This window comes from Pelodiscus sinensis, chromosome 28 (genome assembly GCF_052426305.1).
Source record: "Pelodiscus sinensis isolate ZL-2025 chromosome 28, ASM5242630v1, whole genome shotgun sequence".
Lineage (NCBI taxonomy): Eukaryota > Metazoa > Chordata > Testudines > Trionychidae > Pelodiscus > Pelodiscus sinensis.
The window spans coordinates 3,478,136-3,502,638 of NC_143079.1; the positions used below are offsets into that span (position 1 = coordinate 3,478,136).

The following is a 24,503-nucleotide window of genomic DNA, read 5'->3' on the forward strand; positions in this document are numbered from 1 at the left end:
TTCTTGCTGAAAAAATTTACCGCAGGCTTCAAATCTTATTTCTATGCACTAACACACTCGGCTCTTAAATATGAATAATAATAATAATAATAATAATTTATTATGATTAATATATGTAACACATTTGTACACTTAGCTGATACAAAAGACCCATACACCTTTTTAAACCCTATTTTGCTGGACATGGTGTCAATAGGCTGTGTAATACTAGAGAGGTGGTTACTCTAGTCTATTCCCTTGTCAAGAACGAGCCACAATTAAAATGAACCACTTTCACCGGGGAAGTCAATTCCCACATAATGACTTTGTTACTATAGAGATTTCAGAACATTAGCAAAAGCAGACGAGCTACTTATTCTCCCTGTTTAGCTTTTGCAACCGACGGCATCCCTTCCTTACAAACAGCGCTTAACTGGGATCATGTTATTCTAGTGGTGTGGGAGCAAGGAGGAACCTATAGATTTAAGCACAATGGTTTGACCCAACGTTAATATTTGTTACCTTAATGTAACTAGGGGGCTGTGCCCCCTTCTCGCTATACTCACCAACCCCTCTTTTTCTGGCCACTCTCCTGGCCAGAGAGCGTGATGATGTTATTCTGTCCCTGGCAGGAAAAACTTTGTTATGTATATAGAGAGAAAATTAAAGGCAAGAAAAATGTCCAGGGGCATTAATGGAAGGATCTTAGGTTGTGAATATCTCTTCTGAAATCAATGAAATGACACTAGTGTGAACCAATGTAAGAAGACTAGAAGCAGGCTTCACAACTCCCCTTCTGAGTGTATGAAATCAGTCCCAGGGGAAAAGAAGGACCAAACATTTGTAAAAACTTCTCCGTATCCTAAGAAATGCCAGGGGTATCCTTATGAGTTTGATTTTAATTTGTGAAAATTCATTAACAAAAACGTCCAATTAAAAAAAATCGATAGAACTCTGACATTAACCAGGAAAATCTAATAGAAGGGATATTAGGGGTTTTTTGTTCAATTAACTTGAGCATAACACGATGGGCCTGACAGATACTTTAATTAGATGTATATGAAAAAGAAATCTTACAAAAATGAAGTAGACTCTCCATTTGTAACTGATATTCCAGACAAACTGCAGAAACAATTTTGTTAACGTCACTAATTGCTGGTAATTAAGTTGCCAGAATATGCATTCATGGCAGAAAGAGCTTTGATGACCAGCCAATCCCACAGAATCTATGAGCTAGTAAGGAAGATGCTGTCTGTCTCTTACATTCCTATAATAAAAGAGCACAATGCGCAAACTATACTGATGGAGTGAAATCCACCTCCCTATACAAGACATATGCACCAGTAAAGTCCCACTTAATACCTATTTTGAAGTTTCAAAGGTACATAGGCTGGTGCTGGCTATATATTCAAGGATGAATTTCACCTCAAAGAGACAAGTCCCTATTCCTTGCTTACAGGAGAATCTCCATGAGCTGTTAGCAGTATGGAGGCTATGTCACACACTCAAGACAATCTGTTTCTGTTCAGCAGAGGGCAGTGGTTCACATACATACATGTATACACATTAATCTTCACTGGAGCTATTCTTAATATCATTTATGGCTGAACTTTCATTTTAATGGTTTTATTGTGTGGTTTTGCACACTGGGCAGCTGCTGTGGTGTCAGGTTACTTTAGGAAAGTTAACCACAACACTCACCTGTGGGAAGGATGGGCGTGATTCGCCTCACACTTACTCCCAGATGAATCTGGAGTCAATCCACTGGATTTACATTCATATAAATAGAGTTAACAGTTAGAACAAGAGGATCTGGACTTTTTTCACCTTTGCCATCTATGGCCAGTGACTAGTGGTTGTGGGTGCCTTTCTAGCCAGATGCCCAACATGAGTCATCGTAAAAGGACCTGATTTTAACAGAGCACTTAATAAAAAAATCAGGTGTCTCAAGCGAGGGACCCACTAGCTCATGCAGCCAACCTTGCTGTGAAAATTCTTGGTCAAAAAGTATAGCATAAGCATGAATTTCCTAAGGACATGTCTATACTTACTGAACTGGCAATCGATCTTCTGGTGTTTGATTTAGCAGGTCTAGTAAAGACCCACTAAATCAAATGCTGAGGGCCCTCGCCGGTTGGCGCTGACATTCCCAATGTGAAGACAGTGCCACAGTCAGTTAAAGGTATGTCTACTCCAGCTATGTTGTTTCTAACTCTTTACATTCATTACTACGCTTCCTTTAAAAATACAAAAGGCATTACAGAGAAGAGGAAGACCCCATAGATCTGTATTCCTCCCCACCCCCAAGATCATTGTAGTTTCCCAAACGTCCATCATCTCTGTATAATTTTCACATAACTCTGTGTTTCTTCTACCTTGAGAGCTATAGTTTCACTGACACTAAAATGATCATAAGGAGTTAGTGGTGATACATCCAAAGTAATTACCGATTCTTTCACTCCTCTTCCCCTCCCGCATCGGAAAAAAAAAAGAAGAAGCTTAAATTACTAATAATAACTATGTGAAACCATTTCCCATGGGAAGCCTATGCATCTCTGGAAGTAAAATCAATTGTTCTTGGGACAGACATTATTGTAGGAATTAATCACCGCTATTTGCAATTACTGTACCACGCAATTATCCGTGATATTTATGATATAATGTGTGCTGGTGGGTGTCTGCATTTCACAAACAAGGATTGCAGAGTAACAGCCAGAAGTGGTGAATTCAAATGAGTGGAAAATATGTGTAAAGCTGACAGCAGACATGCATCGGGTCAAGTTTTGTCAGGAAGTTGTAGTAGCTGTGCACGGCAGAATAACGTGCAAGTTGCACTGTGTGATTTATAATACCTGTGCATACATAACGCCGAGAGGTGGGACCTCTAGAGCTTGGCATATGAGCTTCTATTGCTTGAGCTAAAAGCCAGCTGCCTTTCAGCTAAGGCTGTAGAGTAGACTCATTCTCTCTCTCTGTAAGGGTATGTCTGCAATATGGGTGCAAGTCAAATTAAGCTAGCTAGATAAGGGGGTGTATGGGGATAGATAGATAGATAGATAGATAGATAGATAGATAGATAAGGGGGTGTATGGGGAACTCCAGAACAATTTTTATTGTGGGGTGCTGTGATCTATGAAATCCTGTACGTAATGGGTGTTGCAGCACCCCCATACTCAATGTCCAGCACCTAGACAGACAGACAGACAGATAGATCTTTGAGGCTTGCGTTGGCCTCTCTGAGCGGAGGGGGGAATTTCCGAGATCGTGAAGAGCTACTGCCTGACGGCTTGGGAACCATTGCCGACATGCATCCGTGAAACAAAACGAGCAGGCTCATTGAATGATAGCCCCCTAGACAGCCACCTCGCAATTCATTCCCTTCCACTGATCTAAAGGAACTGGGACTGGAGCCAATTATTTTGATGTGAAAAGCACAATAATTAGGCAAACCAGGACCATCAATAGCGGACTGACAACATCTTTCTTCTGTCAACAAAGACTGGGAAGACATAATAAAATTAGAATAAAAGCCCTGCTCTGGCAGGGTTGCTTTTTCCTTCATCTGTCGGAAGCTGAGCCCCTCACCCTCACCTTTCCCCGCACCCTACCACAGATTGTAAATCTATTAGCTCCTTGTACTTGTGCTATGTGATTTCCAGCAGTCCTCACAAAGACTGCTGTTTATATTATTCATAAGCTAATGGATCTGGCATGTCATGTTGTTATATTTTAACAAAAGATCTGTAAGGGGTCCCATTTGTCCCGTGGCTTGACATGGGGCAGGAGAATGAGCCTGAAAGAGAATTGTCATTGAAGGGTGAATTTCATAATTATTTGTTTGGCACGAGCCCCTCAATGCCTTAATGAAGAGCAGAGAAGTAGTGGTCTAGTTAAAACAAAATACAGGACTATGTAGCACCTGTATTTTGTTTCAGCTACACTAGACTAACACGGCTGCATTTCTATCACTGGTCTAGTTAAGACAGCTAATTCGAAGTGAGAGTGCACTCTGGTTGATGCCGGGACCCCTGCTTTCACGAGGAGTAAGGGCAGTCGAAGGAAGAGTGTTCTCCCTTTGACTTTCTGCTGTGTGGACAGCGCCGAAAACCGAATTAAGCTACTTCGACGTCAGCTACTCAATTGACATGGCTGAAGTTGCGTAGCTTAATTTGACTTTTGCCCTGCAGTGTAGACACGTCGAAGTCCTGGCTCTTGATCCGATACTCTAACTACTCGTCTTTTTTGCCATTTTTCCTTCTCCAGAGAAGCAATCTGATTCCTTATCCTCTGGTCCAGTGTTTCTCAACCAGTAGTAAGAGTACCCTCAGGGGCACTTGAGAGATGTCTGGGGGTGCGTCAACACAACTGAAATTTGGAGAACACAATTTTTGTTTTAAGTTTTACAGCGCTTGATTATTTTTGTCCTTTTTACACCCCAAAATTTCATCCCCCACCTGGCTGTGATTAAGTTGTTTAAACAAATGTGTTGCATAGTTAGAAAAAAAAATTGCGTGTCTTAAAAATCTAGATACTGGGGGTACTTAATTATTATTTTTTTGAAAAAGGGGTACTCTATTAAAAAAAAAAGGTTGAGAAACACTGCTCTGGTCAGTGTCCCTGCATCTCCTACTTTCAGGCTGATCATCGACTTGGTTTGTCGGTTCAAGCCCTCTTGAAAACTGTTTCCTGCCCAGGTCTAAATTCATCCTCTATCCAGGGGAGCTCATGAGCGATATATAGAATATGATCTAGCATTGAAGAGGAAGGAGCATTTTTAGCTGTCAGAAGGGCTAGTGCTGGACCCTAACACTCCTGGATGTAATTAAGCAAAACAGCAAATTTCCTGCTTTAAATTATACTAATTTCCCATTGCATAAACTGCCTTGGTCATGCGGCCATACCTCATTAGACACTGCATTTCAGGTGCTTAGCTATGCGGAGAGCCCGACTTGGAAATCTTTCCTGTTGAGTCACTGCTTAATGACTGTTGTTTAAACAATGCTTTGGGGAGCAAAGGAAATTGTGTATTTTAAATACTACTCCTGTTAATACACTTTAAAAAGGTAGAAACTCCATTGTGCGGGAGGAAAGGGTTTCCGGGAAGGATCCGTGCCAGCCCTAATTACACTCCCATTGTATTTTGTCTTCATGCTCCCGGAGCTTGGGGAGTGAGGGGTGGGTGGGAGATAATTGAAGCAAGGTGAAAATGAGTACTCATTAAATTGCAGACTACACGAGTACTCATTCCACGCGAGAGGGCTGTAAATATGACTTTTAATGAAGTTATGACATGCTTGCCAATAAAAGTCATTTACTTCACAGGATTACAGTTAATTATACACAGCTGGAGCCATTTATTGCCTGTCCCTCGTTAACTTGCCTTAGGATCATTAACCCTTTCGCAGCTTGGTCTCCTGACACCTGCAGGGCGGAAGGAAGAGCAGGGTGAGCAAGTTGCTGACCGAGAGGACCACGGTGAGGCAGGATGGGAACACGGGGCTCAGATAATTGAAATTTTTGCTTCTCCAACCCATCCCCCTAGGACTTGCACTGCCCTGTGAATCCTTCTCGAATTTGGAAACTAAGGCTTTGTCAACACTGGCAATTGAGAGACAAAGCTTTTGTCGTCCACGGGAAGTTAACACCTCCTCCCAGCCCACAACAAAAACCGCCATGGCAAATCATAGAATCATTGAACACTAGAACTGGAAGGGACATCAAGAGGCATCAAGTCCAGTCCCCTGCCCTCACAGCAGGACCAAGCAGCATCTAGCTCATCCCTGACAGGTGTCTGTCCAACCTGCTCTTTAATATCTCCAGTGATATCTAAAACCTACCTAGGCAACTTATTCCAGTGTTTAACCACCTGGGCTATGTCTAGAGTGCAGGCTTCTTTCAGAAGAAGCTTTTCTGGAAGAGATCTTCCAATAAAACTTCTTCTGAAAGACAGTCTACACAGCAAAAGCGCATCCAAAAAGCAATCTGCTTTTTCGAAAGGTAGTGTCCACACTGAATGGATGCTATCTCGCATTTAAGCTGTGATTACTATGGACGGAGTGGCTACCAGGGCACCTGTGATTTTCTCTTTCCTCTTCTTCCGAAAGAACTCCCTCTTGCCCATCCACACACACCTTTTTCCGAAAGAGCTCTTTCGTAAAAAGGCTTCTTCCTCATAGAAAGAGGTTTACCAATATCAGAAAACCCCCTCTGTTTTTTTTCCGAAAGGGCAGTGTGGACGTAAGTGAAGTTTTTTCGGAAAAACTCTGCAGTGTAGACATACCCCCAAACAGGTTGGAAGTTTTTCCTAATGTCCAACCTAAACCTCCCTTGCTACAGTTTAAGCCCCTTGCTTCAGTTTAAGCCCAATATTGAGGTATGTCTACACTACACAGCTTCGAGCGACACAGCTGTCTTGACACAGCCATGTCGCCAAAACTCAGGCAGTGGAAACGCTGTTTGTTGGCACGCAGCAAAAAAAGCCGTCCCCCTCTGAACGGCGTTTGTGTTCTCAGCAGGAGAGCACTTAAGCTACGTCTACACTGGCATGATTTTCCAAAAATGTTAAAAGCATTTTCGGAAAAGCACGTCTAGATTGGCAGGATGCTTTTCCGCAAAAGCACTTTTTGTGGAAAAGCGTTCGTGCCAATCTAGACGTGGTTTTCCGCAAAAAAGCCCCGATCACCATTTTCGCGATCGGGGCTTTTTTGCGGAAAACAGTACTGTGCTGTCTACACTGGCCCTTTTGCGCAAAAGTCTTTTGGAAAAAGACTTTTGCCCGAACGGGAGCAGCATAGTATTTCCGGAAAAGCACTGATGATCTTACATGAGATCGTCAGTGCTTTTCCGGAAATTCAAGCGGCCAGTGTAGACAGCTGGCAAGTTTTTCCGCAAAAAAACTTGCCAGTCTAGACACAACCCCTAGGGTATGTCTACACTAGCCCCCTGGTTCGAACTAGGGATGCTAATTTAGGCATTCGAAGTTGCAAATGAAGTCCGGGATTTAAATATCCCGGGCTTCATTTGCATCTTCCTGGGCGCCGCCATTTTTAAATCTCCCTTAGTCCGAATTCCGGCACGGAGTAGGTAGTTCGAATTAGGATCTCTAATTTGAACTACCGGTACACCTTGATCCATGAGGAGTAATGGTAGTTCGAATTAGAGATCCTAATTCGAACTACCTACTCTGTGCCGTGTGTAGCCGCGGGCATGGAGTACGGACTAAGGAACATTTAAAAATGGCGGCGCCCAGGAAGATGCAAATGAAGCCCGGGATATTTAAATCCTGGGCTTCATTTGCAACTTCGAATGCCTACATTAGCCACCCTAGTTCGAAGTAAGGGGCTAGTGTAGACATACCTTTACTGTTTACACTAGTACACGGCTGGGCAAGCCGGATCCAGCCCACCACGCTGCCAGATCCAGCCCATGGGAGCCTCAGCTGACTCCCTGCCTGCCTCGCCCCATGCAGAACTCAGAAAAGCCGGATGTGGGGCTTTAGGAATCTGCGAGCCCCGGAGAAGGGCAGTGGACTCTCCTGCTGCTCCCACCCCCAGCTGAAGGGTCTCTTGTGATAAAAAATTGATGCATCTGTTAAGCTGGGTTATCACCCACCTCCTTGTGTATCTAAACACCTGACTACTCAGGCCTGTTCCTGGCTAGAAAGACCCAGTGCTCTCCACGGAGCGAAATGTTTCATGACTCTGGAGTTATCTAGAGATGAATCAGGATTTGGAGAACAGCAGGTAGATGCAGTTGAGATTTTCGCCAATGCCTGAGTCAGAGGAAGATCATGTAATGCCCACAGAGGTCCACCAAGGGGCACTGTGCTAGCGAACAACACAACCCTCCCTCGGCCGTGTCTTCATAAAATGCAGTAAGAATTAACTGCAGCTGTGATCAGAGTGAAGCATCAGAGCCGAGGGCCCCCCTTTCAGATTTTAGTGGGGGGGTAACTTTCACCAGGAATCCAGGGCTACCTAAGTTTTTGAAAACTCTAGTTTTCTGGCAGATAATTTAGCAGTTGGCTGACAGGACATATCTAATTCCTGGAAGAAATACGAATAAATACTAGTGATAGAAATGTAGCCGTGTTAGTCTGCTGTAGTTGAAACAAAAGACAGGACTATGTAGCACTTTAAAGACTAACAAGATGGTTTATTAGATGATGAGCTTTCGTGGTAATAATTATCACCTCTAATATCATTAGCTCACAGACATTTATCTTCCCTCCCCATCCCCCTTCTGTTCTGAAATTTGATTTGTCCTTTTCATATGTGTTCATTTTTTTAATTGTATCCTTTGGTATATATGGTTGTGACAATTTTCTTCCACTATTTGATCTGAGGAAGTGGGTCTGGCCCACGAAAGCTCATTATCTAATGAATAAATACTAGACACACTCAGCTCTAATGATAACATGTTTGGACATCTTCTGGCAAGTTACTTAAGGGACATGGCTAGGTTTAGAATTTTAATAAGAACATAAGAATGGCCATATCAAAGGTCAGATCAAAGGTCCATCTAGCCCAGTAGCCTGTCTGCCGACAGTGGCCAGCACCAGGTGCCCCAGAGAGGGTGGACTGAAGACAATGATCAAGCGATTTGTCTCCTGCCAACCCTCTCCAGCCTCTGACAAACGGAGGCCAGGGACACCATTTCTATGCCCTGGCTAATAGCCTTTTATGGACCTAACCTCCATGAAATCATCTAGCTTCTCTTTAAACTCTGTTATAGTCCTAGCCTTCACAGCCTCCTCTGGCAAGGAGTTCCACAGGTTGACTACACGCTGTGTTCTTACTTTGTTCTTAACTCTGTGGAGAGGGGGAGAGAGAATATAAGAATGGCCATACTGGGTCAGACCAATGGTCAGTCTAGCCCAGTGTCCTGTCTGCTGACAGTGACCAGTGCCAGATGCCCCAGAGGGAGGGAACACAACAGGTAATCCTCATGTGATCCCTCTTCTGTCATCCATTTCCAGACAAAGATCCCATCAAAACTCCTAGGTTTGATTTGAGTTCTTTGGGGAGGGGGAGTGGGATCTAGTAGGTTACTGCAAGGGACAGAGATATCTGGGATCTATTTAAGAACATCAGAATAGCCAGGCTGTGTCAGACTGAAGGTCCATCTATTGCAGCATCCCGTCTTCTGACCGTAGTCAATTCCAGATGCTTCAGAAGGAATGAGCAGAGGGACCTATTCTCTATGAACTTATCTAGTTCTTTTTTGAACCCTGTTATAGCGTTGGCCTTGACAACATCCTCTGGCAAGGAGTTCCACAGGTTGATTTTAAAGAAATGCTTAGTTGTGTTTGTTTTAAATCTGCTGCCTATTAATTTAATTGAGTGACTCCTAACTCTTGTGTTACGTGAAGGAGTGAATAACACTTTTATTCAGTTTTTCCATACCAATCGTGATTTTATAGACTTTGATTCTACCTCCCCCTTAATCGTCTTTTTTCCAAATGGAAAAGTCCCAGTCTTTTTAATCTCATCTCATATGGAATATGTTCAGGACTCTTAATAATGTCTGTTGCCCTTCTCTGTACCTTTTCCAAATCCAATATATCTTTGTTGAGAGGCAGTGACCAAATCTGCACACAATTTTCAATATGTGGGCGTACTGTGGATTTATACAGAGGCGATATGGTATTTTCTCTCTTATTATCTGTCCCTTTCCTAAAGCCGCGACACTCTTCGTTTTGGTATTAGTGTTAGCTTTTTATTGCCATGAGGCACGGAGCAGATATTTTCAGCAATGATCCACAATGCACGGGTTCAATTAATTTAGAGTCCATCCTTTTGTATGTATATTTGGGATTATATTTTGCCATGTGTAGCTACATTTAGCATTGAATTCCAACTGCCATTTGAGTTGGCCAGTCACCTAATTTTATGAAATCCCTTCTCTTTGCAGCCTGCCCTGTACTTATCTGTCTTGCATAAACTTTGTATCACCTGCACATTTTGCCAACTCACTGTTCCAGATCATTTATGAATATGTGATTAGAGTTGGTCCCAGTAGAGATCCCGGAGGGGGGTCACCATTATTTATTTCTTCTGCATTCTGATCATTTATTCCCACTCTTTGTTACCTGGAGTGCTTGACAGAGCTTTCAGGATCATCTAATCGGCCTTAGTTGACTTTAATGACAAGCCTTAATCGCCCTGCCTTTGTTGATAAACAAACTCCCTGCTGTTCCCAGCTTCTGAATTCATAGCATAGCCTATGCCGGCTGTGTGAAGCCAGGAGTGTCTAGACCCCGCTTACAAAATACAGCGGGGAGCTAGAGCCCCCCACAGGGCAAGTCTGGATGCAGGAAAGGGTCTTCGGCAGTTTCTGAAGAGCATGGCAGCTTTCGGAGAACTTCTGAAGAGCTTTGAAAAAACTGGGATGAGATTTGCTGCCTCATAGCCCAGACAGAACCTCACATGCATGGTTTCCAAGAAGGAAAAGGGCCTTATTTGGTGCAGGTACCCACTGCAAACTCCTTTGGTAGCTTGTTCCTGTTTGAAGGGAGACAGAAAACAGAGAATCATCCAAGGGATAATGTAGTGATGCGATTCAGCGTCTTTTCTGCTAAGTTCCCAGTTAACTTCTGGCCCTACATCAGAAGCAAAGGCAAGTAGTTATAGACTGGGCCCTTTAACATCTGTACTGCAGGGAGAGATAATGGATGAAATCCTGCCCGTGTGGAAGTCACTATCCGAGCTCTTGTTGACTTAAATGGGTCCATGGGTTTTCAAGAACTCAGTCTTATTGTAAACCAGGATGAATTTTACAGGGCAGAAGCCATCGTGTATGAAGTTTACTTGACAGTCACGGTAGACAAGGGAAGCCTTTTCTGACCGATCCCTTATGCCTCGTGAAACGAGGTTTACCGGAGCGATCGACAAAGGCTTCCCTTATCGACCGATCCGCATCTAGACTGCCGCGCTGTGCCAGATCAGCTGATTGTCAGCACAGCGCGGCAGCCATTTTTATTTTAATGAAGCAGGGATTATTTAAATCCCCGCTTCATTGACTATATCGGGTAAACTAGTTTACATAGCTCCGTCGACAGAGCCATGTACTCTAGACATACCCCTATTGTCTTTTCCTGTTTATAAAGGCTACATTGTCAGCTGACAAAACTCTCTGCCTCTCATGTTTCCAAATCCTGCGGTTGTTCTCCAGTTTGAAACTTAAATACTACTGCCATATAACACCATCCTACTCACTCTCTGCCCTAACATTATTTTTATTAGAAAGAAAGCAAAATACAGTCGCTGAGAGTTGTTAACAGGCAGATTTAAAATCCCCGTGGCCAAGAGTCCCCAGCTGAAAGCTGCCTGGCTCACAGTTATCCAGGGATTTGTTTCCCTTTGTCAGAGAACTTGCCAGCACAAGAACTTTTATAGCGGCAATAAAGCGCTTTAAACTACCCCATAAGCTTCAGACTTAGACAGCAGTCCCCTAGCACCACTCCTAATTAATTTCTTACCTGCTGGCTGTTGGGTTTCTCTCTCTCTTTCTCTCTTTTTCTTTAACTGCTAATGAAGTCTGGAAGCTGGAAGTCTCCCCTTAGGTTTTACTAGTGGGGTATAGTTGTTAATTACAAGTGTTGTGTTTTCATTGTTCAGCCAGATTCTTTACATACCAGGCAGCATTATCTGTTTCTTTTAATCTTTCCCAGTTGTAAAAACCTTTTGTTTGCTCCTATCCTTTCCCCTTTTGTTAGTTACAGTGGACTAGACAAAACGTACCGGAAGATCAAAGGAGTCTCAGATGTAAACAGGTGTATTAATAGCTAATCTAATTCATACGTTAATTTCCTTTGTGTTGTATACCAACTAGACAAGCAACAGACTGGGCTTGGGAAGGTTTCAGGAGGGAGAAAGGATTGAAAAGCCAAAGTGCTTTGACCAGGATCCTCTTGCTAAACTATCTGGAGCAGTGGTTCCCAAACTTTTTGGTATCACGCCCCCTTTTTGATTTTTGAGAAACCCTCCCCCTCCCCCCACCAAAATAGCAGCAAAACTTGTTGAGCAAAAAAAAAAAATTGCCCTTTTAAGGAAGCCATTTTGAAGTCTGCCCAGGAAGCTCCATTCTCTCCCCACCCCAGCCAGCCCGAGCAGTGCGTGTTCCGACAGATGCCTGAGCCAGGAAAAACAGAAAATACTGGACATTTCACACGGCATTTTCTGATATTTTTTTTTTTACCAGATGGACCGGGCTCTTTCTTGGGAGGAGGATTGATAGGGGGTGGGGCTGGGTTGCCTTGCACCCCCCCTGTAATTTCTTCATGCCGCTCCAGGGGGGGGCACACCCCCCAGTTTGGGAACCTATGGTCTGGAGGATGCTACATTGAAGTCAGGGAGCACGGACCAGTTATGTGGAGGTGGCATATTTGGTGACAGCAATGGTGCCCTCCAACTTGGCAATTTTAGCCAGCTTGACAAGCAGCAGCAGAAGCACGGGGGTCTGGATCTCCCAAGAAGTGCTGGTCGAGCGCTTGTGGTAGCGCAGCAGGCGGGATGCATTCGAAGATGTCGTTGATGAAGGAATCCACGATGCCCATGGCCTTAGAATTCTAGAATTCTAGGGCTGGAAGAGACTCTAGAGGGCTAGAAAAGATACTTCCACACCTTGTACATGTAGACGGTCCTGCGCTTCTTGTTTCCCTTCTTCTAGGTCTTGGTCACTACTTTCTTGGAGCCCTTCCAGGAGCAGGTTTTGCCAGCTCAGACATCTCGATCGCTGCTCATATGACTCAAAAGAAAAACAGCAACTCAGGCCAGCGCCTCAGGTCCCCTCATGCAGGGCTATGCTGGAGATGCCAGGGCGGGGCCTGGAATGCCAGATGTGCTGTTATCACTTCTGGTACCCATCAGGGGGTTCCCTCTGGGCACGTCTACACTGCAGGGAAAAAGACAAATGACGCGACGCTACTTCAGCTACGTCAATTGCCTAGCTGATGTTGAAATAATTTCACCCAGATTTTGGAGCTATCTACACAGCAGGAAGTGGAAGGAAGAACACTCTCCTTTTGACTACCCTTACTCCTTGTGAAATGAGGGTTACAGGACTTGGACTAAGACGTCCGCCCGCTCGACATTATTTTGAAATAACGGCTTGCTGTGTAGATGCGCATTCTGCTATTTTGGAATAACGTCGGTTCCTCTGAAATGACGCTGCTGTCTCAGCATGCCCTCTGAAAACTTCCTGGCTATATTTGAGCAAGTAAAAATACAAATTTGAATTTGCATCCTGCTCCCCTTTGATCTACTCTTCGGGGATGCTGCTCTGGCAAAGATTGAAACCAGTCTTAGAAGAGATTCACAGGAGGTGGATTTTGAACATGGAAACATGACTATTTGGCTTGGAGACTTGCTTCAGGATGTCACATTCAGCCCATCAGGGAATGTTATCCGCCTAAATACCCTGCAGTCATGAGGCTCATGGCCCCGTCAGTGGGGCACCAGCAATCGAAGTTTGGTTCCTCTCTGTGCTTTTTGTTTCCTTTCTCTGTCTTTCCTTTTGCAGCAGGGTGCGTCTATACTGCACTCATAGCTCGGTCTGAGCTATGCAAATTGTGTAGCTGCTTCTGAGTTAATTTTGAATTAGTTTATTTGGAAATTTGGCGCTGTCTACACAGCACTTATTTTGAAATAAATCGCTATTCCGAAGCATCCCTTACTCCTCGTGGAAAGAGGTTTACAGGGACATCAGAAAGTTTCGAAATAACGGGTGTTCTTAAAAGAATAGCTACTTCAGGATACCTCCATGTGATGGGATGGACAAAGCCCCAACATCCCTGCTGGAGGCCTTTCTGCAGGCTGCCCAGCAACAGGAGCAGGAGAGAGGTCCTCCAAGCAAAACAGAGTGGCAGCTTCTGCTGCAGCCAGTCAGGGGGCAGCAGGCTGATATAAAAGAAACTGCCAGACCAGGGCTTGGTAGTTCCTTCCTGGAGCTCCACCCAGGCAGACCTCAGGGCTGACTGGGAGAACATCAGCATGCTGGACAGCTCTGAGTGGGAGCTGGACTTCATACTTGGTCAGAACCAGGTCCTGTGGCTAAAGACTACCCAAGAAGCCAATGGCAACACTCGCAGAACCCAGACAGGGGGAACTTGACTACAAGGCCCTAGAGAAAGGGCTGGATGGAGCAGTGTCCTGGGGAAGTGGCCCAGGGACATGACGGCAACCAATCACTTTGAGATACAGCAGGTAACTGCTACTTATAGGGTCCCTGGGCCAGGTCCCAGAGAAGTGGGCAGGCCTGAGTCCTCCCCCCACCCCAATCTGCAGCAACCACACCAGGGCTATGTCTGCACTAGTGGCTTCTTACGTGAGTAATATGCAAATGAGGCTAAGCGTGGAATATCGCCGAGCCTCATTTGCATACCTAATGTGCCACCATTTTTTTCAGAAGAGGCTCTTGTGCAAGAAGGAGCGTCTACACTGCCCCTTCTTGCACAAGAAAAACCCTCTTGAGCAACGCCGTTATACCTATTACTTGACAGGAAGAACGGCGTTACGCAAGAGGGTTTTTCTTGCGCAAGAAGGGGCAGTGTAGACGCTCCTTCTTGAGCAAGAGCCTCTTCTGAAAAAAATGGTGGCTCATTAGGTATGCAAATGAGGCTCGGCGATATTCCACGCTTAGCCTCATTTGCATATTACTTGCGCAAGAAGCAGCGAGTGTAGACATAGCCCAGGGGGTAAAAGAAGAGGGCTGGTCCCAGGCCATATACTGGACACTTCCTCTGTGTAGACAGTCGAGTAGAGACTATAAGCCTCCTCTCAGCCACTGAGGGGCGCTCATAAGACAGGCAAAGCCCTTTACACTGGTACCAGGAGGGAAGTCAGGGCCTTGCCCACCCCATCATATGGAGGTATCCCGAATTAGATTTGCAGTATAGACATAGCCTTGTTTCAAAATAACAAGGCGAGCATCCACACTACCAAATAATGGGCTTGTTATTTCAAAATAACAACTCTACACAGCAGGGTTCAACTTGAAATAAGCTACACAAATTGAGCTATGTCAACTGCGTCGCTTATTTTGTAATAGCTTATTTCAAAATTGGGAGCGTCTATACAGCACTTATTTCAAAATGGAGCACTCTTCCTCTGACTTCCCTTGCTCCTCATACAATGAGGCTGCGTCTAGATTGGCATGATTTTCCGGAAATGCTTTACCGACAGTGGCCAATTCGAGTGCCCCAGAGGGGTAACCTGAACAGGGAATCATCAAGCGATCTCTCCCCGTCACCCATTGCCTGCCATTTCCCTGTTCTGTTCACTCCTTCTAGGGCACCTGGCATTGGCCACTGTCAGTAGACAGGACCCTGGGCTAGATAGGACTTTGGTCTGACTCAGCCTCGATGCTCTTATGTTGTACTGGTCCCCTCAATTGGGATGCTTTCCTGCCTTCGAGTGTATGTAAGTAGGAGCGATAGGATAGCAGCGTTGTTTTTTTTGTGCCGTGCTGCTGTTCTGGCATGGTGCCACTGAGCTGGCCCCACCTTGGGTAGAAGATTAACCCCAAGAGCCTGTGTTATCAGCGCTGCCTTTCTGCAGCACCAGGGTGGCTCATTTCATTAGACAGTTGCTAGTTAATGGTTCTAATCTAAATAGCTGTGCTTCAGCTTCCTCCTGATAGCGAACAATCATTGCTGCATCGCGGAAAAGTGACATTTCTGGTCATAATTAAGTTTTTAAATGAATCCCGCACGGGGGAATTTTTCTTCATTAAAAAAAAACCTTCAAGTTTCCTTATCTGCATCGATTGGCTGGAGATGAAAATGTTCCTGCTGCTGCTGTGAGCCAGCAACAAAACTATGCGGATTGGCAAGGAAGTTGCCAAATAACTTAGGATCCACTTCACTTAATTTGGCTCAATCTTTCCTATTTATTCTTGCCACAGCTTTATGAGCACTAGCTGTCTTTAGAGTAATCAAGTGCAATGATCTCTCTAGTGCTCCCTCTTATGGTTGCCATCAGGCAGGTTTGAACTTGGGACCTTGGGAGTGTAGAGTAGGAGCTGCTACAGCTTGAGCTATAAAGCCAATTGATTTTCAGCTTTGGCTGTGGAGCTCCCTTGTTCTTATCTCTTGCTCTAAGCAGTCTACATGCCACTGCATAGGACAGTGAACCACACCAGGGCTATGTCTACACTCGCGGCTTCTTGCGCGAGAAATATGCAAGTGAGGCTAAGCGTGGAATATCGCCGAGCCTCATTTGCATACCTAATGAGCTGCCATTTTTGCAAAAGACGCTCTTGTGCCAGAAGGAGCTGTCTACACGGCCCCTTCTTGCGCAAGAAAAGCTCTCTTGAGCAATGCTGCTATGCCAATTATTTTCAGACTTTGTGAACAGACCCAGTTATGTTTGTGGTATTATCCACAGAGGAGTAGACTATGATACTCCTACAATGTCTGGTAACTTGCTGCGTGAGTAGCTTAGTTGATTTCAGTGGTGGAAGGGGTGTTCAGTGTGAATAGGGGTATCAAAATCTTGCCCTCCATGTGATCCGTCTTCAGACAGTACTTTTAAGATGTTCCTTTCCAGGAAGGTCTGAGATATTGTATTGCTCCTTTCAAGTTCATGTTCATGCTGCGGTGAGTGCTTAAATAATTAGCCGTCGGGTTATAATTAGAGATCAGTCACAATTATGATTTTGCGTGCGTACAAGGACAGCTCAGCACTTTCAGGCCCCAGTAATGATTTCATTCTGCTTAGCTTTCAGACATTATTATGGACTTTTTTTCCTTCGTTCTGAGACAGACCTTGAAGCACCCCAGCGCAATCTGCATGACTATCAAGTAGCCACTGCTGTCTGATGGACAGCTTGAAGGCTGGTCCCTTTGCACCCCACCTGGCCTAGCCAAGGTTCTCTTCCTCCTCTCCTGGAATTTCCTGCTGCTTCAATGTTCCACTTGTCCTGCAATCAAGCAATGCTGCGTTCAGAGAGCACACCAGTTCTCCCCCGGCCTCCCTCTCCAGCTCGACAAGAATATTCAGAATCATAATAAAGATATTGTCATGGGACATGTGGAAAGGCCTCAAATGCTCTTTCTTCAGAGCTGAAGCCAAACTCTAAGGGTACGTCTAGACTACATGACTCCGTCAACGGAGCCATGTAGATTTGTTTGTTCGGCAAAGGGAAATGAAGCCGCGATTTAAATAATTGTGGCTTTATTTAAATTTAAATGGCTGCCACGCTGAGCCGACAAACAACTGATCAGCTGTCTGTTGGCTCAGCGCGCTAGTCTGGACGCTCCCCTGTCGACATGAAAGCCCTTTATCAACCTCCCTGGTAAACCTCATCCTACGAAGCATAAAGGGGAGGTCGATAAAGGGCTTTCATGTCGGCAGGGGAGCGTCCAGACTAGCGCGCTGAGCCAACAAACAGCTGATCAGCTGTTTGTTGGCTCAGCGCAGAAGCCATTTGAATTTAAATGAAGCCACGATTATTTAAATTGCAACTTCATTTCCCTCTGCTGATCAGCCTAATCTACATGGCTCCATTGACGGAGCCATGTAGTTTAGACATACCCTAACTGAGGGGGTTGGGAAGAAACTTCCTCATGGAGATAGTTGTCTGATAGCTGCCTATTGCCAGGTTTGTCTCTTGCACCATTGTGTGAACATCAAGGCCAAGAAAGGTTCCGGGCAAAAATATTTTATTTCTCCAGGTGTGCATTTGGGGGCATGAGCCAGTTTGGTTTAGTAATTTTAGGAACTCCTGGATATTGAGCCCAGCTCTTGTTGATGCCAACCACAGCTGGTAGATCTCCTCTGTCCCCTGCCACATCCACTCCTTTAATTGGAGCTAGTGCTGAAACAGAGAGTGTGGAGCATGGAACTTGCAGTGATTTCTCTGAGTCTGGACAACTGGGGTGAGGAGGCCCTTCCAACAGCACTCAGAAAGACCCGATCCCTTCTGGAGAGCACCCTAAGACTTGTCTCTTCAAAATAGTTTTGCCACACTAACAAACCTGTAGATCTTTCCGTAATCCTTCCCCAAAGATAGAAAAACAATTCATGTAAAGTAATTACAGGAACGGGCTTTCATAATGTGGGGAGAAGGGCAAAGAACTCAGACATTTTGATTCATTGTGCACTTTGCAAATATTTATTGGTGCTGGAAGACCTAAGTCTGTGATTTGTGCGTTAGAGACACACTAATGGACAGGTGCATGTGTAACCACCCATGGGTGGATTTGAACCCAGAACTTCTGGAGCTTAGCGTAAGGAGCCTCTAGAGCTGGAACTATAAAGCCAGCTGGTGCCCAGCTTAGGCTGTTGAGCTCACTCATTCTTATCTCTTGCTATAAGTGGTCTAAGTGCCACTGCATGGGACAGTGAACCACACCCACTAGGTGTGTGGGTTACACATGTATATGGTGATAAGTAGTGTAATAGGGCTAGGCCTTACTAAAAGGGACATAGAGAAGTCCTCCAGGTGGCTAGATTGGATAGGAGGAAACCAACCAATCAGGGGCCAGGAGGGACTATATAAGAGGAGCGGCATGACTAGCAGCAGCTCAGTTGCAGTCCAGACTTGGAAGGGAGAGGGTCAGGGCTGGCAGGACCAGGGATTGCTCAGAATGGGGGGCTGTTTAGGACATTGTATCTAGAGAGGAAGCCCTGGAAGCGTCTGTGAGAGGGTGATGGTGTGGACAGGGGTATATGTCAGGGACTATGCTCTGTTTTAGTGCGAATGGGCCCTACACCTGGAACCTGTGGGCTCTTTGAGGCCCATCCATCCCACAATCAGTAGTTTTCCAAATTGGGTTGTGCCTGGATATTTCAAAACAAAACAAAGAACACCCAAACTCTCCAGTCAGTTAGCGTGTTATGCAGACTTGGCTCTACATTATAATTTGTTCCAATTTGCTAACGAAGACTAATTATCCAAATAATTCAGCATGACTATCTGTTCCTGACCACTGCAAATTGCCCTGCTGTTCTTCAAAGCCCTGTTTGTTCCCTTTCCCGTCTCTTATTTTAAACCCCTCACTGCTCTGAGTGCCTTTTATTTAAAGAGAAATTGGATACCTATTGTGTAAATTTCTGCAGGGAGCCCTTTAATGTAGACTGTTGCAATTTTCTCCAGGAATATGCTAATAATTACAATGACTAGGGACTTGGACTTTGTTATCTGAGGGAGGAAAAACACTGAACGGAATGATAAAAAGGGGTTATTTGTTAAAGTACATGCAGGAAATAGAAAATAAGATTAGAGAGTGTGAGGTGGCCACGGAGCCTTCCTCGGGAAGAGAGAACCGGGGGAGACGAGGCAGAACACAAATGGGAGAGGAAAAGAGGTAGAGATGGAAGATTAGCTAGTTCACTGCGGATGGTAGAGCTTCACCACGGCTGTACAGAGCGTCCATGGGTTGAGCTGGGTCCCTGTTCCAGGGCTGCCAACTCGGGCTGGTTTTTGTGAGTCTCATGAGAGGTAGTAGGGGTGTTCTCCAGGCCCTCCAGCTTCTGGGGCCTGAGGATTTCATGAGTGTTTCTGCTTTCCTTTAGAAATATAAGTGTGTTCCTCCATTCCAGGGCTGCAGAGAGAAGCCTGAACCAAGCATGCTTGGTTCACAAGCACTCAGAAACCAGAAGGCAAAAACCCCCCCAAAAATGTGTAACAAATAGTCTGGTAGCACTTTATAGACTAACAAAACATGTCGATGGTATCGTGAGATTTTGTGGGCACAGCCCCTTTCTTCAGATGGCTGGAGTTTTGAGTTTAGGATGTGCAGACCCAAAATAAATAGAGAAGTGTGGGGCGGGGGTGGGGGTGTGGAGGAGAAGGCAGGGGTAGGAGACAGGGAGCAGAAGGTAGAGGGAATCAGTAAATATCTGAAGATTGGGTAGTTAAAACAAAGCAGATAAGAATCGAAGTCAATTGATAGTATCCTTCCTGACATATCAATTGACTTTGATTCTTATCTGCTTTCTTTTAACTACCCAATCTTCAGATACTGGGATAGAGCAGGTTAAAGGGCTTGGTGGCAGGGGAGAGAGGCAGCAATCCTGGCTAATTAGGGACAGCTGAAACAGGGCGGCTGCAACTCAGTTAAGGTCCAGGTGAAGCTGATTGGGGCTGCCAGGAGGCCTCTTTTCAAATCCCTCCCTGCGGGTGGAGGGGGGAGAGTGTTGAGAAGGAGTTTAGAGAGTGAAGGAGAGATTTGGAGTGTGGAGGAAGACAAGGGCTAAGGAGACCGGAGGAGCCAAGTAGAGCAGTAACAGCCCTGATAAAGGCTCTAGGGAGATGCCAAACACCAAAACAAGGTGAGTGAATCTTGTACTGTGACTCCTAAATTGTGGGACAGTGCTAAGGGCCCAGGCATGGGATTGACTCCACAGCAATACTTACTAATTCCCTCTACCCTCTGCTCCCTGTCTCCCACCTCTTCCTTTTTTTCCTCCCTGCCTCTTCTCTCTCATTTACTTTGGGTCTGTATATCCTAAACTCAAAACTCCGGTCATCTGAAGAAGTGGGCTGTGCCCATGAAAGCACATGATACCATCTACATCAGTGTTTCTTAAACTTTTTAAGACCGAGGAACACCAAACAATATTTTTTTTAACAAGGCACACCAAGGATTTCTTGTTGAGCAAAAAAAAAAAAAGTCAGGGGAGGGGGTGAAAGGGTTGGGGGAAAGTCATTGAGCAAAGAAATAAACTTAAAAAAAGTCACCTGCCCTTTTAAGGGTGGCCATTTTTAATTGTTCTCCATGGCATGCCTCCGACTGCATCCTGGCACACAGGTGTGCCACAGAACACAGTTTAAGAAACACCAATCTACATATTTTTTTAGTCTATAAAGTGCTACCAGACCATTTGTTGTTTTTTTTCTGTATAGACTAACTCGGCTACCCCCTGAAGCTTTCCAAAATGTATGTGGGTTTAATCTCACTTTAAGTGAGACGGATGGTGTTTGGGGCCCTGATCCATGATTTTTCAACACATGGGGGGTTAACAATAAATAATGCATTAAATAGGAGCCCAATGTACCCTGTTAAAGAACTCCCCATCAAGAAAGGATCCAAGAGCTATCAAGCAATAAGTACCTGGCTATGAATTTTTCCAGGATGCTCTGTCATTCATTAGATCAAATTAGACAATTTGTGGAGACAGGAATGTGCAGGTACCACTTGGTAGGTGAGATACTGTACTACTGCTTACCCAAGATCTTTAAAAAGCCTAAATCAGGCCTGCCAAAAATCACAGGTTTGGCTTAAAAATCATGTGGTTTATTATTTTTTTTAAGCAAAGAACGTGGGTTGCGTTTCTTTTTGTGTCCTGGCTATTTCAGCCTTTACAGTTCACACTTACAAACATTTTCTCTGCTACCATAATAGCTACAAACTGAAATGAAGGCTGAGATCCAGGACTCCAGAAACTATAAGTTATAGTAAGGATATATATAAGGCTATAAGTAAGGTAGCTCTGAGGCCAGGTCTATACTAGACCCAGAGGGTCAACTTAAGGTACACATCTCCAGCTAAGTAAATAACATGACGCTGTCTTCACAGTGGGAGGTCAACAGGAGGAAACACTCCTGTCAGCTTTCCCTATTCCTTGTGAGGAGTAGATGCACCACTGCTGGCTGGATGCACCCTCAGCATTCAATTTAGCAGGTCTTAAGTAGATCTGATAAATCAAATGCCAGAAGATCGATGTCCAGCGCATAAGCATAGACATGACCTGAGTAATCTTTCCTAGAGGTGGCTGTGTTAGTCTGTTTTGGCAATAACAACAAGGAGTCCGGTGGCACTTTTCAAGACTAACCAATTTATTAGGGTATTAGAGCACAAGTTTTTGTGAGCTACAAGTCACTTCCTAAGATGCTGAAGAGAAAAAGAAAGACAAAGGGGGGGAAAAAAAGGCTACCAAAAAAATGGAATGAGACAACAATGCTAACATAAGGCCTCTGAAACACTTGCCTGCTCATGATTTTAAATGCTACAGCACCAGAACTCATTCTGTGTTCCAGAGTCATAGTATGTAGGACAACACTTATTCTTAACCACAGGGCATGGGCTCCAATTAATGTCTCATTTCAGGGGCAGCTGCAGTGGAAGTTTCTCTAATCTCTCTGTGTGCAAGCTATTGCTGAAGGCATAACGACTCATGTCTGCCTGAACAGACCCTGCGCTGTCAGAGCCCTACACTTGGTTTGCGAATAGCTTAAGCATGGAAGGAGTGTGAGAAAACTGACTTCTCTTCAGGCCTGCTGCAGATGAATGTGAATGTTAGGGCGAATCTGAAAATCTGCCTTTTTTGGAAGGTAATTTTGGTGCTTTTGTGCACCGCTTTGTATTGGGATGCAGTGGACAATTTTGAACACCTTCGAGCGTGGTGGCTTTGACAGTTCCACTCGAGCAAGAATTGTTGCTTATTTTGGATGAGGGAGAACAGAATTCAAGTAACTTAGCAAAGGTCAGGAAGCTTATTAGCAGGGCTGGAAATAGAATCCAATCCTTCTGCACCCCAGATTACTGCCATAACCAATGGACAACACTCGCATTCCATCACAGAGCACATTAGCTAGTGGTCCATGGTAGCAGGTTTTGTTAAATATAAGTCCACAGTGTGATGCTGTTGAACAAAAAAAGTAAGCATCATTCTGGGCTGCATTAACAGGTGTTGTGAGCAAGACACGAGAAGTCATTCTTCCGCTGTACTCAGCACTGATTAGGCCGCAACTGGAGTACGGTATCCACTTCTGGGCGCCACATTGCAGGAAAGATGTGGAGAAACTGAAGGAGGTCCAGAGAAAGACGACAAAATTATTAAAGATCTAGAAAACATGATATAGGAGGGAAGACTGAAAGAACTGGGTTTCTTTAGTCTGGAAAAGAAGACTGAGGAAACAGAACAGCTTTCAAAAACCTAAAAGGGTGTTACTGGGAGGAAGGAGAACAATTTTTCTCCCTAACATCTCATGATGGATAGGACAAGAAGCAATGGGGTTAAACTGCAGCAAGGGAGGTTTAGGTTGAACACTAAGAAAAACTTCCTAACTGTCAGGGTGGTTAAGCCTAGGGACGTTGTGGAATCTCCATCACTGGAGATTTAGGAGCAGGTTGGACAGACACCTGTCAGGGATGGTCTAGAATGTGCTTTGTCCTGCCACGAGGGCAGGGGGCTGGACTTGACTTCTCAAGGTCCCTTCCAGTCCTAGTATTCTATAACCGTTTGCTCCAGGTCCTCTTACTACATTTGCTGAATCATCTATTATAAAGGAACATGCAGAAATCTTTCCTGCAGTTGGCAAAGGGTTAACAGACATACTCAGAGTAACAGAAAGCCGACAGCTGCCTGTACTTAGGCCAGAGAAAGTCCACCAGCAAGGCTAGAGCAGCTGTTAGTTCCATAATTAGTCCAGCACTCTGGAAGGAAGGTGCCTTGGAGGAGGAAGGCCTACATTATTGAGGTAGGGAATGGCTTTCTGTGAGCTGTCTCTTGAGGGCATCGAATCTTTTTGAGCATTTTGTGTCTCCTCTGATAGTTGGACGTGTAGTTTGTTCATTTAACCAGGGTTTTGAATTGAGCCAGAAAGGAGCCTTTTGGATCAAAAACCCTGAGGCTGGGAAATTGTTTGGAATGGACTTCACTGCTATTTCACCTCAGGCCTGACTCTGGCTAGCTTGGCTCCTGCTATTTTGGATAGAGGATGTGTGTGGGGGGGGGGGGAGGGGAGACAGTGGGAAAAACATACTTTGGATAGAGGATGTGTGGGGGGGAGGGGAGGGGGGGGGGGGAGGAGGGGAGGGGAGACAGTGGGGAAAACACAATCAGCCAAAAGGAGCATAGAGAAAACCGAACGTGAGGCACAGAAATGAATGGAAAAATACAGCCAGTCTCTGTGTTGTATTTAGGGCCTCCTATAGGTGCCAAATGAGATGGGGGCGGGGGAGGGGGGGAGAAGAGGGATCTTTCCTCCCTTACACTGAACTGGCCCATGGTAAGTATGCAAAAGGAGACAGAAGCAGGTGGGTGGGCCCCCTCCATAATTGGAGGGGGAAGAGGGACACAGTTCCTCTGGCCCTGGGGATGAGGGAGTTCTGCTCTCCCTGAGGTGTTCTCGTTCTCTCCGTTGCCTCACTGCAGGAGGAGTTGGGTGCTGAGATGATTCTCTTACTGGCTAAGTTAGGGATGGGCAAACACTGATTTTGCAGCCTGACAATGTGGACAATTAATGGGACCAGGAAAGATGGGAGCAGTAAACCAGGTTTCTGTCCCACTTAGTAATTCCCTCTGGTATTCATTTTTATGTGACTAATTAGAAAAAAAAATGTTACAAAAGCAAAAAGGAGCAATACATTGGGATTGATTTGTATCCAGCTGCAAATCTGCACAGTTTTAATACCAAAGCCCAACAGAGCCATGTCCACTCACATGAAATTACAACAACTTCCCTGTATTAATCATATAGGCCTGTCAGTGGTAGTACATTGAAGCTTTTGTGGTTAGATGCAGCTTCTTCAAAAGGTGCATATGGTATTGTGCAGTGACTGTAGTAAGATCTGC

At 44.9% G+C, this 24,503-nt stretch overlaps 1 long non-coding RNA gene and 1 pseudogene across 2 annotated transcripts in view; one reads left to right on the forward strand and one right to left on the reverse strand.

Moving 5' to 3' along the window:
• Window positions 1-12,221: 12,221 nt before the first annotated feature.
• LOC112547385 (histone H2B 5-like) lies at window positions 12,222-12,706 on the reverse strand (annotated as a pseudogene).
• Window positions 12,707-20,118: 7,412 nt separating this feature from the next.
• LOC106732657 (uncharacterized) overlaps window positions 20,119-24,503 on the forward strand; it is a 51,549-nt gene continuing 47,164 nt past the window's right edge. Inside the window, exons 1-2 of one of the 2 annotated variants that reach the window (XR_016348012.1) lie at window positions 20,119-20,255; window positions 22,034-22,257. This is a non-coding gene — a long non-coding RNA (uncharacterized LOC106732657). The remainder of the gene's footprint in view (window positions 20,256-22,033; window positions 22,258-24,503) is intronic. The other variant, XR_016348011.1, reaches the window with a different exon arrangement.